This window comes from Branchiostoma lanceolatum, chromosome 3 (genome assembly GCF_035083965.1).
Source record: "Branchiostoma lanceolatum isolate klBraLanc5 chromosome 3, klBraLanc5.hap2, whole genome shotgun sequence".
In the NCBI taxonomy this organism is placed as follows: Eukaryota; Metazoa; Chordata; class Leptocardii; order Amphioxiformes; family Branchiostomatidae; genus Branchiostoma; species Branchiostoma lanceolatum.
The window spans coordinates 29,742,165-29,757,414 of record NC_089724.1 but is presented as its reverse complement, the minus strand read 5'-3'; positions in this window follow the sequence as shown (position 1 = coordinate 29,757,414).

The window sequence follows — 15,250 nt, the reverse complement described above, 5'->3', positions numbered from 1 at the left end:
GCAGTGTAGTTGATGCGTAACGTCATTGGCCCGTAAACTAGCTGTACAGATACATATACGTAGTACAGAAGAATAACTGTAAATTTACCAACTGATAACAGAGCAAAACGTGAAGATCTTTCTTCGCTTTGTTCTATTTCACAGACTATGATTGTATTGTTCGCGCTCGGTCTCCAATCAGCAATGCCCGCTGTGTCACGCTGACTTTTCTTCTTTTTTTGACTCCTTTGAGTTGTCCTTTATTTACCCCAACACAAAAAGTGAACACCATGGCTCACATGGACACACCCATTGTTATGCCTCTCGGTTCCAAGGTAACGGCGTGTTTGCATAAATTATGTATGGTTGTGTTGAGAAAATTGGCCATAGATGATTGGTATCTACTGCCTACACCTACAACTCAGACAAAGGGTGCTGTCCTTCGTATCGTACCGGTGTCAAGCTAAATTTCTGAGCTTGCTAAATACATGAGAGGCCAGCTACTGCACCTGACCGCGACACTTTTGGGAGGGATTTCAGTTTACGTGAGAGGAGCCCTCTAAGTGCAAAACATTCGTTGGACGTGGTAATAGTCAAGCAAAAGTCTAACCATACGCCTAACCATACATCTAGCCCCAAACTCACATATTTCGCAGCTCAAGGATTTGGCTCCACACCGGGGGTGATATGAGGTCAACACATATGTGCGCGGTATAGTATTTTTCGGGATCCTGCTGGCGTAACGGTTAGGGCGTTCGGCCAAGACCCCAAAGATCCTGGGTTCGAATCTCCTTTATATGCTACCGATGTTTTCCCCTTGGGAAAAGTATTTCACACGACTTTACACGGCTCCACCCAGGCGTATCTATAGATGGGTGAGGGCCCCGGACTTGTAAACAGTTCTTGCCTCGACCATGCTTGATGAAAGCTAAGCCTACCTGTTCTACAGGTTGGTTCCGGCGGGTACTCGATATGACAGGGGCACAAGAAGGGGCCTTCGGTTGGGGAGGTAAAGGGGGTAAGAGGAGAGGGTTGGGCTCCGCCTTCCAATACCGTGCCCATTTTAGACTCCGTGGATAACTACCTACGGCCTAACAAAGCCTGTGGGACTACTTTTACCCTTTGATGGTACTGTAAATGCAGACATGTTCGCGGTGGTTTTATGTTCGCGGTTTTATGTTCGCGACCGTTTCACCGTGAACTTAAAATCTTCGCGAATATTTTTGTCCAATACTGTAGCAGTATGTGACTATAGCGCTGCCGTGCACTTAAAACCACCGCGAACACTCCATTTTTGCCTTCGCGCGAACTGAAAACCACGCGAAATTAGATGCATTTACGGTATTTTGTACTAACATTTACTATGATCGTAGATGCTGGCCATCGATGCACCAAGAAAATGGTGACAAAGACATCTATACTATAACACGTGGCGCTGTCCTGTTTGGTATTTTTGTTAGGAACTCTATTTTAATATCTGTGAAAAAGGGACCGCCATAGATGTCTCTAAGGTGGCTCACGATTAGTACGCAACAAAGTACGCATGCGCAATAGGTCAAAGGTGAAGGCCCCGGATTTATTAGCAATTGTTGTCTCAACCATGCTTTATAGATGCAAATGGCCTCGGGAGGTGGCTTTGCATAACAAGGTACAGAATCGTTCTGTTTACGTCTCAATTTGGCCTTCACCTTTGACCTTGCCTATGGCGAGGATGTGACAACCAAGAGTGGCTCTGAACTAGAATCCTAGAGGAAGAAACGCCGCCAAGCGGTACTTTGGAAAAGGACAGAGGAATGCGACCTTACAAATTTAGGTGCACAGAAAGAAATTTGGGAGCACGACATAAACCTAAAAGTAGATTGTTAATAAAAACAAAAAATTAGAAACCTTGCTGCCCTATTCAAAACTTGATAACTTCAAAATTCTAAACATTTGATAACAACAACAGGTCGTATTATTTCTTGTACACTTGAATGTCAAAATATCCTCTATACTAGTCTAGTGTATCATTACTCTTATAGGGTAGGTAACCCTATGAAAGTATCTAGGTGCACCCACAGTCCAAAATTGTGTGCCCAGCTCCAATTTTGGGTGCACAAAGGTACATAGTATTTCAAGCACCGTCTATGTAACTGCATAAAACTGCAATTTTACAACACATTGAGAAAAGAGATATACCATAATTTACGACTAAGTAGCACTGATCTCTGTAAAGGTATGAAAAGACAACCACCTCTATGACGTCACTTTATGCAGATAGAAAACGTGACTAATGTAACGGCCTTACCACCGATATTAAAAAAGCCCGCACAATTGCTATTGCTAAGAAATATATAAGGTGTATAAAATAGCTATTCCAATAGGTGAATAATGTACAATTTAAGCCCATTCAAAATCTTGGCCATATCATGTACTTATCAATAAGCACATATGAAGAAAATGATTAATTATCTATTCAAAACAGAAATTATTTAACACAGGATGACTTTTCGAGCTCTTTCTCTGAAAATATCATCTACAAAATGTAAAGTTTTCTTAACTTCTTGCTTGACAGTAGGCAATCCATAATATATGACCATCATTGAGTTCTGGCTACATGGTGGCTTCTCTATTACAACAGTTGATCGTAAACAGAAATTTGTTACAAATTAACAATAAACAATTATCATCATCATTACCATCATCATCACCATCTTTCATCTGTCATCCAAGCACAATCAAGGCAATAACGACCTTCTGTTAAAAAGAAGCGTCAGTAAATAAAGACATTCTTGAGTACCTTATATTTCAGCTAAATGTAATATGTATACCATGAAAATATCTTTGATAAATAAATTTGGACCATATTAGATAGTTGTTTGTATAAAGTCTTTCATCAAAAGTAAAAAAAAAAAACGTACATAACTTTCTTGCACATGTTAGGTACATATTACACTGTCTAATAGACGTAAGCATATTCCTCACAGAACGTAAATATGCATCCGCCAACAGTCTTCTTGCATCAAGTTGGTTTCATTAAAATTGTCCACATGTGGTACATGCTGGAACTTTTGGTAAGAAAATAGGGGCTTCTTCGACACAGTGGATGGTATGAAGTCCAATTAGTGAATTTTGATCAGTGTTATATGTCTAGATCCATAGTATAAACATCATCGGGTCATGGAGGGTCTGGATGTATGCTGTGTGTCATTGACAGCATTGTGCTGCAAAAAAGAAGGATTTCATTTTATGAAAGTACATGTTCGGTTCTGATGGATGATTAGATATGTTTGCACAAGTGTTGGGCTGCCGTTGCATGTCAAACAGTTCTCTTGTTTACAGACAACATTGTCTCGAGTTTCATGTCACCGCGTGGCTCATTAATAGTGGATATTTGTCAGGGTGGTTCGTGTCACCGGATGGCTTATAAATTTTTTATACTTCGCTTTTGGGCAGACAAGGACGACGTGGCACTGCACTCATGTTTTTGATAACTTGTTTTAACAGTGCCACATACAGAAAACAACAAACCCATTTTTACACCTGAGTGAAGTGAGGAAAGTCGTGTAAAGTGCCTTTCTCAAGGGCACAACATCGGTGGCGTCATGGGATTTGAACCCAGGACCGCTGGGTTCTGGCCCAAACAACGGTATCCTGCCGCTACGCCACACGACCCCACAATGGTATTTCTCAGAGTGGTTCGTGTCACCACGTTGCTCATTAATAATGGTATTTTTCAGAGTGGGTCGTCAAGGGGCACCAAGGGGTCTTACTAGATTGCTTTGTATTCAATAGTGGCAGCATTCAGAGCTTTTCATAAACTTCTAGAAAGGTTAATTTTTTGCGATAAAAATTGTTGACGAGCCTTCTGATGTGAGGTTTAAAAGATAGCCCAGTGCGCATTTTGCACTGCTACATAAAGTTTGTACTGACAACAGCGGTACTAATTTTCACTCAAGCGCAAAAATATGTCCCTTTAATTTAGAACAGGCGCGAACTTTAAGAGAAGAGCTACGTAGACGAAAGGCTTTGTAGTATTAAAATTATTTTGTTCGTTGAGCTCGCAGTGCACGAATCGATGTGATTTGCAGGGACAATTTTCCGGCGCACGTATCTTCAAGAATGGAGCAGCATATTGTTGATTTATGCTGCTGTTATCTGCGGTTAGTGGTGCGACTAGAGACGGGTCTCCTCTTCATCACCACTTGTGTTCTCCATCACATTGGCCAACGTTTTCGTGGGCACTTCTGTAGCAGAGCCGGTTCCACCTGCCGTTGTCTCAGTTCCACCTGCCATGGTCCGACGGGCGCTGGCAGTGGCGGCTTCTTCATTGTCTTGATGAACTTCAGCCGGATGAAGGCGTGCCCTGTTCTCCACATCGGCCAAAGTTGACATCTCTATATCTGTAGCGGTTCCATCTGTCGTGGCCTCAGTCCCATATGCGTTGGTCTGCCGGTCGCTGGCAGTGGCGGCTTCTTCATTGACTTCATGATTTTCAATCAGATGAAGGCGTGCCCTGTTCTCCACATCGGCCAAAGTTGACATCTCTATATCTGAAGCGGTTCCACCTGCCGTTGCCTCAGTTCCACCTGCCATGGCCCGCCGGTTGTTGGCAGTGGCGGCTGCTCCATTGTCATGATGAACTTCAGCCAGATGAAGGCGTGCCCTGTTCTCAACATCGGCCAAAGTTGACATCTCTATATCTGAAGCGGTTCCACCTGCCGTTGCCTCAGTTCCACCTGACATGGCCCGCCGGTTGTTGGCAGTGGCGGTTGCTTCATTGTTCTGATGTGGCTCTCCCAGACCAAAGCGTTCCTTGATCGCAGACTTCCATTTCTGCACCACCTTCGACGTTATTATCAGCGCCAGTGTCAGCAGAAGGCCTTGAGAAGCATTCAGCACAATGAAGATGTAGTCGAGAACTCTGCTGTTGACGAAAGGGTAGATGAAGCCGAGAATCCAGGTGAACCCCGCCAGAAAGGAGATACGCAAGTAGACCCAGGCCTTGCTGATGTTTGAGCGCGACAATGCAGCGTCGGCTATTTGAAATGACTTCCGTATGGTTAGCAAGACAATAGTGACAAAGACAGCATTGACCAGAAGAGCACAGAGGACAGGAAGTCCAAAAGCCAGCAGACTGCCGATCGGATTGCCGATCCAACAGTTCTCTCCGTAACCCACCCTGACAGAACTGGCGAATTCCACAATCACTGTCATTACGACTATAGGCACAGGCATCAGCCACGTGTACAAGAGGTACTTGTACATTGCCGCTCTTTCTAAGCCATCACGAAACGTAAGAAAGAGATCCACAGCTAGTGCGTTCATGGATGTGAAGGCTGTCAGGAACAGATAGTGCAGCAGTATTGCATACGCTGCACACACCGGTCCGGGAGGGACGAATAAACGTACCACAAACATGACTTCAGCAAGAGCCATGCATGTCAGCATCTGGACCTTCAGCTTTTCCGGGACTTTTTTCCACTGGCCAGACCTGACAGTGTGGACCACGAAACAAAACACGGCTACAGCAGACGCTATTACAAGGCCGAGGGTTAACCAACCCTGGACAGGGTCCTGACTGTTGGCTGTTTGCGTATCGTTCGAGAAGTACTGCAGTATGCACTCCCCGCAGATCGATGCTGTTGTGTTCAGAATGACCACCTGCTCAGTTGGACAGGACACATTAGAACTCAGCAGATGGACACTACCATTGGGAAGGACATGGAACTCTTCCGCTGTGAACGTCAAAGCGGGTTCGCTGCAGTTTTGTAACGGGATAGTTTTGTTTGCTGAGCCATGACTTCTGCTAGCCGACGAAAAATACCGGCACGTGTCTACGAAGGGGTCGAATACAGTGTCAGAGGGACACTGATTGAAACTGTCTTCACCATTCTCATCGACATCAAAGTTAAACAGAAGTGTTAGTGACATTTTTTCGATACATCGAGATTCACCGAAACACCCGTATCTACCTCGGTTACGAGCAAAAGCGGTACCACACCTTAAGTTAGTGGTCGCCGTAAGGGAAAGTCCTTCACAAAGAGCACAGTGTAGGTTTCTGTAGGTCTTATAGCTACTGGAAATAGGAAAGCTGTAAGACATGCAGGCAGTCATATCACAATGTGCATTTGAAAACTTCGGCTTGGGGGAAAGACATTGTCTCGTATTGAGAATCTTGAATTCTAGTTTGTTTGCACCAATGCAACCCTCCACCTCTTCAAACTGAAGAGTACGGAGAACATTCTCTAGCGTACCTAAAGAGGTTTGTGCAGAAGGACTAAGCTGTCCAGAACACACAGGTCTGGACATCCAAAAAGATGCTTCTGACATTGTCACATTATTACAAAGAGCACAGAACATGTTTCTGTAGTAGATTTTGTATGGATTATCTTCCACAGGTACCCTGTAAACCATGTCACCGAGGCTGAAGGGATCCACTTGTTGTAAACATTGCTCCCTTGTGAAGTCATCCGTCCATTCGTCAGGACAGTCAGCAACCATCCAATAGGACGGCCAGTTGGTAAAGCCCGACACACACTTCCACTGCAGCCGGTAATAGTCAGGTGGTTGTTGAACGGAGCTGTCTACTCTGTGGTCGGTGTAATGGAGCCCGAAATAAATCACATGATTAACGGTAAGGAAAACTAGACTGCTACAATGCAGCAAATGACTACTTCTGAAAGTGCATGCTATGTCATGGCTATTGTTTTAGGTAATTAAAAAGACTGCAGGAATGTGTGATTGAAGAATCTAACGGGGAGTAGGTGCTATCTACCTGTAAAGAAATCAAAGAAAAAAATACTCATCTATTTTCCCTGCAGAACTTCCGTGAAAAAGTTTCCAAAAAAGCAAAAGTTGTGAACATGCCCAATCTATTCATTTTCTTGTACAGATCAACTCCCAAATCAATGAGTTATGCCGTTGACACTAGTGCTGCGTACCGGTACTGTGTACCGGTACTGTACCATGAAAATTTATTCGGTACAGGTCCAAAATACCGGATCATGAAGTACAGGTACTGTACCGATACAAATTTACACCAAGTATGTGCTTATTTTGTGACTGATCTCCTGCCCTTATGCAACACCAAACGTGACCAAAGTGATACATTGGAGCAGAGTAACTAATATGCAACAGGTCATTCAGGCTGGCCGGGAGTTTTAATAGCATTTGGCATTTTAGGCCAAGGGACTTTGGTGGTAGGAAACCTAGTTATGTTTTTTTAATAAAGATACTGACAAGTCGAAAACAGTTTATGTTTTTGTCAGAGAAACACATGTTAATTTTTCATATTGTTCAGGTACAGGTGCAGGTCCGGACCTGTACGGTCCGGACCTGTACGGTCCGGACCTGTACCTAAACTTCTGTACCTGTACCTGATGTTGCGTTTAGGTACGCAGCACTAGTTGACACCGACCGAAGAACCCACCAACGACGACATGTGAATACGACCTACAAAGCCGAGCTCATCAGTAGAACTTCCTTTGTGACATGCAGTTCAAATTATGGTGATTCGCCATGCAGACCTCCAGTTTTCTTCTCTACATCTTTCCTTTTCATAAGAAATGACGTGCTTCCAAATTAGAGGCTTATAATTACTTACTCGGCGTCTTTACAGCAGTCACCGAAAAAGCTGCAGTCATCGTCACAGAAACAGTCTGAGAGTTCCTTTGAATCTTGCCATCTACAGGTGTATACTTCCTTGCATTCTTGTCCGATGAAGTCCAGGGATGTAGGGTCTAAGATGGACATGAGACAGCAACAGATGAATGATTTCCATTGCAGAGAATACAACCAAGTTCAACAAAACTGTTCAAATCGTTCAAAATCACACATTTTCTTTTAGTTGTATTTCAAATCCATCTGACCAAAGGCAGATTTGGACGTTTGAGCATTCACATTGTATTTCTACTTATTTTTAATGATTTGACATGATGATGATGATAATGATGATGATGATGATGATGATGATAGTCTACTTTGTTCTGCATTTATATTGATATCAAGTAGCGACTATGTAACAACTGTAGATTTGCAGGGGTGAGAATACATTGTGGTCTTCAGTTGTGCTTACCGGCACATTCCATAATGTCGCAGTAGCTCCAACGCAGTGTCGGGTCCGTTGTGTAGCACCAAGGCCGCTCCTTGTTGCCAGGGTTACGGCAGAAGTTTTCCTGCAGGTCTGCATCAGGATGAGCCTGTGGTGTGTGGGGATGGCTGTGGGGGGACTGGGAGTCCCATCTCTGACACTCCCGGTCTCCTGCCCTGAAGAGTGGCGACATACAGAATTGCACACTCACAACATGGTCAACATTTCCTAAGTCATAAAATGAACTATTTAAAATCATTTGAAACATTCGGCTGAAGCATTCAACCAGGTTCAAACTTCGCAGACCAATTTCTTACGAATTTGCTCACAATTTACTCCGAACCATGATCTAGGGAAGGTTAGGAACGGTCGGGAGGCCTGCTATTAGAAATGCGTCTAATCTTACCTTTTCACGTGCCCTGCGTAGCTCCTTCCCTTGTCTATTGCGTAGAAGCATCGTGTTGGCACGGCTGGACATATAAAACAAACAGAAGTATGCTTTATTGAAACGTTAAAGTTGACTGTGTTTCTGATCATTGTGTTTTACGGACTCAATGTCAGCGTCTGTTAATCTGAATAAGATTGATACAGCAAGAGAGCTCTACAGACTAACATTAGTTAAAAATTAAAAAGGTGTCAAAATAAACTTTATCATTGACAGGATTAGAACTCAAATTCTTGTCGGTACTTGCTTGTATTTGACAATATGAAAGGGCAAACAAAACAAAAAAGTCAATGGAAAAACATTGGGACGGTGTTCCTTATGAAGTTGCAGAGGTATGATGCCTTAAAGCTGGCGAAGTATACAGGGTATTATTTTGTTAAATAGTGGTTATACCGTCACAGGCGAAGACGTCATCGCAGTACATCCACCTGATGAGGGGGTTGTTTGTGTAGCACCACGGCCTGTCCTTCCCGTCCGGGTTCCGACAGTAGTTCTGCTCCAGCCCTGCCAATGGGTAAGCCTGGGGAGTGTGGTTATGGGTGTGGGGGTACTGAGATGTCCAGAACTGACAGGATCCGTCCAGGTTTGCAAGGCCCCTGTAGCTTGTCCCTTTGTCGTGTAGATAGAAACAGTCTATGGACATATAACGTTACATTGTAAATGGATAATGTAATTGTGGCATCGTGTGGCGTACTGAATAGAACATCCGACTGTCAAAGAAGGGGACCCCAGTTCGATCCCGGGCTGCCCCCAGACATGCGCCCGACGTTGTGCCCTTGGGAAAGGCACTTAAGACGATTTTCCTCACCTCACTCAGGTGTAAATGAGTACCTAGCTCATCTAGGGTTAGGGACGTCCCTCGGATCGGACGTTAAATGGACGTCCCGTGTTTGGGGAGAGCCACACCCTGCGCAAGTAAAAGAACCCAGCACACCTTTCGAAAAAGAGTAGTGGCATGCCCCGGTTTGCGATGGTCCAAAACCTTACAGCCTGATTTGACCCGATACATGTCTATAATTGCCGGTTTGTCTGCAGATGGATGTACGTGGTCAGGAAGAAGATAAAAACGAGCATTTCAGAGCTTTGTAATTTTAGCATGCATGCATGTTAGTAGGTTGGCGTTGTGGTAGCCACAGAAAGCAAGTCTAGGCTAACGTCTGATTGTTGTGTAACCCGTTTTAACATTTTAGTTCCAAATAAATACCGCGTACCGATGCTGCGCCTGAGACAGTAGTTACATGTTCGTTTATTCAGATTTAATTGCAATCAAACTCCGTCAGAGGCGATCTTTCACGTCTTATAATTGACGTTGTTGTCGCTTGACATTTTCAGTAGTCACAACGCCATTCCTGATGTATATTTTAGTGCTATGCACATTTAGATCAAGTTTTTGTTTATCTGTTTGTTTATATTGCATGAATGCGTAACACACCAAGTTTGTACTGAAGAGTACAAGCTGCATATCCGGACAGATTTATATAATCCACATACACCGGGAAGGACCCCTACTCTTTTCGCTAAGTGTGTTGGGTTCTTTAACGTGCTTGAGGTGTGGCTGTCCTCAAACACGGGACCTCCATTTCACGTCCTAGCCGAGGGACGTCCCTAACCGAAGTTAGGTATTAATTTTTACAAGAGTAAAGTGGGGAAAGTCGTGTTAAGTGCCTTTTCTAAGGGCACAACGTCAACGGGACAAATCAGGGGACCCCGGATTCGAACCTGGTATATCTGGGTTCTGGGGCCTAACACCGTGCCACTACGCTACCGCGACAAGTTGTGTGAGTGTTTTTTTTGAAAACTCACCACAGTTATGTTCATCACTGTTGTCCCCACAGTCGTCTCTGCCGTTACACCGGGTAGCCGGGTGGAACAGGGCTCCATTGTCACAGGCAGCAGCAGCTGAAGGACAGAGCAGAGAAGAGATATTGTTAAGCCAATCAGAAGTGTGCTTTCCTCGGTGCTAACTACAATGTTGCCAGATCTAGAGTTACTGTTGAAGATTCATTACGGATTCCACCCTTTAAATGCTGTGGAAATGTGATAATTCCTCGTTTGCCTTAATAGATGTAAGGAAACCAATGTGAAGCCGGGGGTAAGAGCACTGGGTACTAAGGGCCAAGTGTTGTAAATTTTACATACACAACGTTATATATAGACAAAGGCAACAAAGTCCTCATAGATTTAGGGATAGATTTACACACATATATACATGGTCGGATAAACACATAGAAGTTTCGCTTTACACGTGCACATACACAGACATATACATGGTAGGGTACACTTATATATTATGTTCAGCTTTAAATAAGACACACTCATATGTTTCAGTCTCACACACACACACACACACACACACACACACACACACACACACACACACACACATATATATATATATATATATATATATATATATATATATATATATATATATATATATATATATATATATATATATATATATACGGTAGGACACACCCATATAGGTACGTTTCGCTTTACACACACACACACACACACATACGCACACACATACATAGTAAGTCATAAATGCATTCAGGTTAGTACCTAATGTATGTCATATGTAGATTAGTCTGTGAATTATAACTATGGTTATAACTTTTCAAAGGTAAATAGCTCTTACTAGTCTTAGGATCGTAAAAGGAATGGAAATGGCGTCGGATTAGGCCACCTGTTCTGTTGAAGAATTTTACAGGTAGAATTCGAAAAGGTGGTGAGGACAAACTTTCTTACAATATTTACAGATCATTTTGGTAAAAAAATCCATATTCTCCCATATAATCATTCATATTGCACAATAGTTTAGTCAATGCCATGCACCTATCTAATTCCTACTGTCTGTACACCGCCCACCTTTTTTTAACTATTCTCAGAGGCTAGTATATGTGTTAACATTAGGGGCATGGTTCTGGAGCCTATACCGACTATAAGATTTGGTCGACTCACACAGGGAAGGACGCCTACTCTTTTTAATGAGTGCTGTTGGTTGTTTAAGGTGTGGCTCTCCTCAAACACGGGACCTCCGTTTAATACGTATAGTGCAAATGGCTATGTTCAATGGATAATTCTTTTCTTATAGAATACAAGAAGTACTTTGTTGTACTTTGGTGCCATTGGTGTCATGAACACTTTGATGTACCCATGACTATAACGCTAGTTACAGTAGGTGTGATTATGGGTGTTAAGCCCCCTCTCACTGGACCCGCGGCTCGCTGGCGGCGTCGCTGCGTCCTAAGCTGGATTTGTGTTACCCTTGACTTTTTAGTGGGAATATCATTCAAAACGTACAAATATGACCAAAAGACAACAAAACACACAAAGCTTAAAAAGATTAGTTGTTTTTTTTGTCGATGAAATTCGTTGAGTGCTTTGTCAATTCGATTGGCCGCAGTGACGCCACCAGCGCGCCGCGGGTCCAGTGAGAGGGGGGCTTTAGCTGATTAGTTATGTTTCCAGTGTACTCACGACAAGACTCGTCGCTGCCATCCCTACAATCTTCTATCCCGTCACATCTAGAATAATGTTGTCTTAGTTTCCAACAGGAAACACGAGTATCTATATCGGGAGGTCTACATGTTTTGTGCATATCTATGCACTGGCCGTTGCCGCAGGCCGTCTTGCCTTGTCGATCACCTGCGCCGAATATAAGGGAAACATTATAGTTAAACCACATTATCATAAATATATCAGCGTTTACTCAAGTTTTATATTTGAACTAGTAGCTTTATGCATACATCGGTTCATGACATAGGAGTGACAAATGTAACCAATATTTTACATGTTAGGTGTAACTAGTAAATCTCCTATGAAATAATTCTGATTCTAAACCATACAATAGCAAAATGCAAATGCCAAAGGCCAAACTCAGAAAAAAAGTCAATAGCAACAGCAATGACGTCAAAATGACGTCATAAAATGACTATATAGTTTTAGCCATCCGCCATCTTGGATCTGCTATCTTGAATTTTCAAAAATACAATTTTCTCTGTGTCTGTACTTACAGCAGTTCTGTTCGTCTGTGCCGTCTCCGCAGTCGTCTCTGCCGTCACACACTTGTGTCTTGTTGATGGCAGCCCCATTTGAACATATTTCTTCATCTATATTAAGATAGACATGTACAATATTGAAGGTAGTATTTCCTACATTGTACAGTGAATACATTGATTGGCAGAAGAGGAAATTTTCGTTTTTTTAAAACCAATAAACAAAGTTGTTTTATGTCTTCTAATGTACATGTAGTGCAAGCTTCGTCTTCGTCTCTCACACGTCTGCAAGGCCTTACGTTGTTGGAAAAACGGTCAGCCGCAAGGTGGGTAGGAGTAGACAAAACAAGGGTGGTGTTTAAAAAACACACCGGCGACGTGAGGATTATGCAAAGTAGGTCCTCATTTGCATGATTTATATCTTACTATGTTAGCCTTCACCAAACATTCAAGTGCCACAAATATAAAGTTTCCGTTAATTAGAAATATGGAACAATAGTATTTTCAACTTAATTATGCAAATTAAGTCTCCACTGTGATAATTTTGCATCTATACATGTCCCTATCTTTCTCAGTAACATATCACATGTTTGGATGGTCCAATCATTGAACGCAGCGGGTTTGTAAAGTTTCTCAGTAATCATGCAAATTAGATTCTGAAATGCATAATCACAACATAATGAACTAAAACATCATTTGAACTATCTTCATACCAGAAAGCATGGATACGCAGAGTTGTTTTCTTTCAAAGTCGGCTATGAGCTATATAGCACTCAAAAATCACGACCATGGCATGTCAAGAGCATGTGATTTCAAAACTACATGTAGACGTTACGCTGTAGTACCGTTACAAATCGCAACAGGAGTCCGGAGGCTTCATATCTCCATGAACTATTCTGTTTAGGCAAATGACTTACACATTTACATAATGCATGTTTGGTCATGAACACCTGTAGCTAACTTACACATGTCGCAATATTGACAGTCCTATCAATTACCACTTAGATGGCTAATGGCGTTTTTACATTGATTATGCAAATTAGAAATTTATTTGCATAATCAATAATTTATTGATGTTCCACTTGCCATAAACTACATACGTTACATGTATTTGAGTCTTGAGTGTTTGAGAAAACACTGCAAATATAGATTTTTCCCATTAGTTATCAAGCTACCTGCATACTAAATATCATAGAAATCCGTCGTTCCTTTGTTCAGTTATTCTCCTTAGAAGATTTTCACAATAACGCCCCTGCAGTTCTAGAGCAAGCTGCTAGGGGGCCAACGCCTACCCCAATTCTTCATTACTTCACAAGCTATCTGCCACCAAATGATCAGGACCATAGCATGTCCAGGTCAAAAGATAAAAAAACGGAAGTTCTGCTGCAGTGCCAAGGTCACATACCAGGGAGCCTAAAATCTACCTTGAATTTCGGCTTCCCTACACCTGCCTACATACCAAATATCATTGTAATCCATCAAGAGGTTCTTGAGTTATGCTGACTACAGTAGTCCGGAAACACACACACACACACACACACACACACACACACACACACACACACACACACAGAACTATATCTCATTTTTTATGGGGATAATATATCTCCATTTTTTATGGAGATAATATATCTCCATTTTTCATGGAGATAATAATCATGTGCACGTCTCATCAAGACCCACCCCGTACCAGTTATCAATCCAATCCATCTCAGCCTTTTCGAGTTATGCTGTTCATCAACACATGTACACGCACACACACACACGTACACACAGACTTGCAAACGCCATCAGAAACATAATCTTTTTGGCAAAGGTAAAACACATGCATATTATCTTCCTGATACTGTCCCTGCTTCGTACGCAACCATGTAGCACTGCAAATGTACGGAGACCTTCTTAACACAGTGAATGTCAATAAAGAAAAGGAAACTGAAGTGGTACGGCCACGTGTCACTGAGTTATCGGGAGTAGCCATGAGCTATAATGCAAGAAATCGTCCAGTGAGGAAGAACGGAGAGTAGACAACGGAAAAGATGGGAGGATGGTATCGGAGAAAATCGAGAAGGGTGAAGAAAACTAGTTGCCAGATCTTGTGTGGTGCCCCAACGTTCAAATATCAGTAGACTAAGAGATAAAAGACGAAGGAGATATATATATATGTGTACGTATATACTCTTGGCCTTAGTCCGACGAGGACGAGGCGGCCAAAAACGCGCCTTGCCCGTTTGGAACGGCGTCCCAAACGCTTAGTCGCTTACATTTTCACATAGGTCAGGTCTTGAAGTTTCGTCCACTCAGAACATTTTAGCATGCATACTCCAAGCTCAAATGAAGTAGCCAGCCCACCCTGATGCCACCGGGAGCGACACAGAAGCCACCGCGGGATGCAGTCAACTCGAGCCCGATGGCGTCGATCTCATAGATCTGCCCCCTCGTGGTAAGTTCCTTGAAAAATTACTGTTTCCTTTTACAGAATTAAATCGCTTGCCAAACAGGTAATAAAAAAAGCAAAGGCTCAACTTTGGCATCAGTTTGTGACAAATTTTAATCGGTTGGTAACACAACTTTTTCATAATCTATCGTGCTGTAACGTTATACACTCATACTGAGATCGATGACTTAGTCTTCAAGACCTGCATGTTTACATCGGTGACCGCCCTATGTTCCGAAATTATTATGTTCCGAAATCTCTATGTTCCAGTTCACTCAACGGAAATCCCAACGTTCCGTAAGCCCTATGTTCCAGTT